Here is a 4,596-nt window from a genome sequence, read left to right on the forward strand (position 1 = left end):
CCTTGGCTGGGTTCAAACTCACCAGCCTCGGTGTATGTGGTTGGTGCTCTACCCAGTGACCTACAGGTGCCACCCTCTTTCCCAATTTCTTTTTTTTTTTTTTTTTCAGACAGAATCTCAAGCTGTCACCCTGGGTAGAGTGCTGTGGTGTCATAGCTCACAGCAACCTCAATCTCTTGGGTTCAAGTGATCCTCTTGCCCCAGTTTTTCTTTTCTTTTCTTTTCTTTTTTTTTTTTGCAATTTTTGGCTGAGGCTGGGTTTGAACCCACCACCTCCAGTATATGGGCCTGGCGCCCTACTCCTTGAGCCACAGGTGCCACCCAAGTTTTTCTATTTTTAGTAGAGACAGGGTCTCGATTATTTGCTCAGGCTGGTCTTAAACTCCTGAGCTCAAGCAATCTACCCACCTCACCTCCCAGAGTGCTAGGATTACAGCCAGTGTGCCCAGCCTTCTTTCCCAGTTTCTTCAAGGACAGGTAACAACTTAGTTTTGGTTTGGTAATGTGAAACTTTAATACGAGTGACCCCATTTTGGTTGGGCCTGATCTACTGGAGTCTAGTGCAGGAGCTCAGTCCAAAACAATGGAGAAGCTGGATCCCAGGCTTTCTCATGCACTTCTGACCTGGCCTCTATGCTGTTTCTCAAATATTCCAGTAACACCCCCCTAAGGCATTCCAGCTGTGCCCTATTCTTGGACTGCTCTTCCCCCAGGTGTCTGCTCAGCTCACTCCCTGAGTCCCTCGGTCCCTACCTCCTCACCTCCTCACAGCCCAAGAACACCCGCAGTCTGCCTGAGGCTGGCAGTGTGCACCATCTCAGGACCTTTCAGGTCTCCCTGGATCCTGCACAATCAAGTCCAAAACCTTCGTCTGACTTCAAGGGTAGGGATTGTGCAGTAGCATCCCATCCATCCCCCAGCTCTCGGATTCCTCCATTTCCTTTTCATTTCCTGACACCAGGCACCCTTACTGCTTCCCTGCACATTCCCTACTCTGTGCCTTTGTTCTTGTGGGCTCCTGCATGTAGTTGGGACCATTTCCAGTCAGGTTCCCTCATCCTGATCTCCTAACTGAATCTGGCTTACTTTGAGAAACCATTCCTTGGTCGCTCTGCCTGCGCTTTGGGTGGAGGTTGGGTAAAGCATGGGACCTACGCCAGTTCCCACCTTGTGTCCCCCTAGCCACAGTGATTCATTTAGGGGTGAGCACGCCACCCAGGCAGAGCCAGTGAAATGGAATGCGATTAGAGCATGCTGGAACAGAGGCACGAAACTTAAGCTGGGAGGGGGTGAGATCTGGAGCTTCTCCTTCATCAACCCAAACTTCCAAAGGTGATAGGGGTGGCACCAGCGAGGGAGCAGCTCCCGAGGACAGCATCTGAGCCTCAGAATCAAGGCCTAGCTGAAGCTCATCCCAACCCCGGACTCAGCCACCAACCAATAAAATCCTTTCCAGTGTAGTGTGGGGTCCCATTTTGTTACTTGCAACCTAAAGATTCCTGACTGACATTCTCTGCCTGGGTGCTTCTCTAGTCATGTCTCCAATGCCATCCTCCCTGCCCCTGACATGTCCACTGGGACCTTTCCTCAGAGGGTCCACAGCCACAGTGACATCTCCTTTTCTCAAACTTCTGAGGCTCTCACTGCTCTTCCCCACCTCACAGGACCACCTGGTATAATCTGCCACATCTCACGTGTGCCCTGCTCAACCAGACACAGCCCCACACAAGGGTGGATGGAATAGAGGACAGGAAGACAGAGGGCTGGGTGCGTGTAAGCTCCAGGAGAGCAGGGACTTTGCCACCTGCACACGCTTTATCTCCTCAGAATGTAGGAGATGTCATTAATTATTTTCTGAATGCATGTTTGATGGACAGAGGAGAGACCGGGCAGCCAGTACTCTGTCCACTCTTTCTTCTCTCCTCCTGGGCTTAAGATGGCTTCATCACAGTGCATGTGTCATGAGCCCAGCTGCCCCTCGATGTTGGCTGAGTTACCTTTGGTGTTTCCCAAACACTGTATCTTCCACACCCCCATCTCTCTCAGCTCTGGAGCCTTTAGTTCTCTCTCCCTAAGGCCCCAGCTTCGCCCCTGTCAGGAACGACTCTGAGCTCCCTCAGTACCCAGGGAAATAAAGGTCTAGATCTGAGGGTGGCTATTTGTTTGAGGACATTGAGGACATAGATGTGCCTCATAAGGGACATCTTGTGCCAGCCTGGCTGATGAGATACACAGCTTGGGGCCTACCAACAGGGTCCAGGTGCCCGGAGGTCCTGACTGTGCCCAGATAAGATAAGGCAAGGTGTACCAGGCAAGGAACACCCGGCCGGGCTTGTCACAGCAGCACTGGTCGATATGTGTGTATGTGTGTGTGTGTGTGTGTGTGTGCGCGTGTATCTGTCTGGGAAGTCTGTGCACATGTGTCTGTGTTGCCGTGTGGACTGTGCATAGTATATACGGCTATGTATGTGGATCTGATATGAATGTGTCACTGTGTCCAAGCGGATCTGGATATTTGCCCATGTATTTCCTATGTCTTTGTGTGCATGTATTTGTGTGTGTGAGTGTGTACTCCTTGCAAAAGACCAATGTATGATAATTAGTGCCCTGAAGCTCATGCCCAAAAGAGAGGGCAAGGGCTGGCTACAGGTACCTGTCGTTCCCTCTCCCTTCTTAGGTGCCCTGTAGTGCAGCTCGCCAGCCCTCACAGCCCAGGCCAGCAGAGCCTCCTCCACCCTGACCTCACTTGCCAGCCTGGGCCTTGGTCCCTGCTGCTGCTCACTGTCTGCCCAAAATTCTGGCAAGGTTTGGCTTTCTGACTACATTGCCCAAACCTTTCCCAGGGGTCTTGGGCAGAATTTTCCAGACCCTTAGGCTCAGAGGCAAGATGGGCTCTTCCTTACATAAGGCTGCTGCCCAGCCTTGACTCCATGAAACATGATGTGAGTGCTCACAGTAGTTACTCCCTATGGGAAAAAAATCTTTTTCCTGGGTGCCTAAAATCCCAACCACTGGAGAGGCACCCTGATCTTGCTTTGTTATAAACTATCCTCGAAGAGAATACATTTTGTAGGCTTTTTACCTAGGTCCTGATAAGGAAAGAGGTGAGAGGGAGAAAAGATTTGGTGCATAAATGAGGGGCTGAGGGACAGAACTGCTGGGTGTGGCAGGTTGTGACCAGATGCAACCTTGGGAGTTGCAGTCTTCCTGATGCCTTGAAACCCTGACAGGATGGTCCGCAGCAGTCCTCATGCAGGGCAAAGAGCCACAGGGGCTACGGGCCCCTCCCCTGCCAGCAGGTGGGCTATACTGCACACCCCAATGCTGAGGTTCTCACTGCTTCCTGGGAGGCCTGTTGTTATGATGGACATCACTGAGTGTGGGGTGGTGCCCTTGCGTTTACCTCTCCCCCTTTCCCACTAAGGCTTCCCTCAGTCCTAAGCATACCTTAGGTTCTCAAGCAGGCCTTAGGGTTCATGAAATTCCCTGGAGATCTTGACATGTCACTCCCAGTTGAGAACTTTCAGTCCTAACTTAGGGGACTCAGGCCCTCAGCCTGGCCCCAGCCAATTCACAGGTTAGCCTCCTAGTCTGTATTCCCTTAGATGTGGGGAAAAGGAAGGAAATAGCACTGAGGTCTGATCAAGGCCAAGGAGATGTGTGAAGGCCCCATTCCCTTACTCCCATCCCCAGTGGACTGGGCGCAGGGCCTGGCGGTGTGGGGAGGTTGTTGGTAAGCTTTCCATAGACAGCACCCTGCATTCTAGCCCCCTTCTCCTTCTCTATGCCCCTGACCAACTCTTCTCCTTGTGCTCTTGTCCCTTGTGGAATAGGCTGGGGTATCCTAGCTTCTCCCAGCCCAGCAGAGCTCTGTCAGGCTCCAGGCAGACATTAGCATTTGGGGCCGCTAACCTGAGCGGAAGGAAGGCCCTGGCTTGGGATCACACAGACATCTGAGGACAGACTTCTGCCCAATCTCAGGCCCCTGCCCACTCTAATGATCTAATATCCTGGAAAACTCAGGGCCAAATAGGCAGCCTCAGCAAAAAAGAAGGGGCCAGGAAGAGATGCAGAATAGGAGTAGCAGAGAGAAGACCCACTGGCCGGTCCTCGCTACCTCGGCCCACCTTCTCTAAGATCTTCTCTCTAATTCCAATGGGGTGGGCAGGAGAAGCATCGGATCATTCCCCTCCTGTCCCAAGCCTAGCAAGGGGCCTGGCATCAGCCCTCTGCAGCTCTGACAGCAACACCTTGCCAGTCCTGATAAACAGCGTGGCAATGGGGATTGTTTCCATTTCATATGACAGAAGGCTTAGGCCAAGGAGGGGCAGGAAATGATTTGAGGACAGGAAATAAATTAGTTGAGACTGAAAGTAAGGTTCTTACAATTTAATCTCCAATTAGGAAACAGGGGCTCAGAGATGAATGAACAAGATGCTGTGCCCTGGTGGGCTCCAGCCTGGGGCAGGGGAAGGAGGAAGAAACCAAGACACAGAAAACAATGACAGATGTGCTGTGATACAAATGGTGCTAGGGAAGCATGAGGGGATAGAGGCCATCTGGCCAGAGGATGAGAGCGGTGAAATCCAAGAAGAC

This window comes from Otolemur garnettii, unplaced genomic scaffold (genome assembly GCF_000181295.1).
Source record: "Otolemur garnettii isolate 467f Iridium unplaced genomic scaffold, OtoGar3 scaffold00082, whole genome shotgun sequence".
NCBI lineage: Eukaryota > Metazoa > Chordata > Mammalia > Primates > Galagidae > Otolemur > Otolemur garnettii.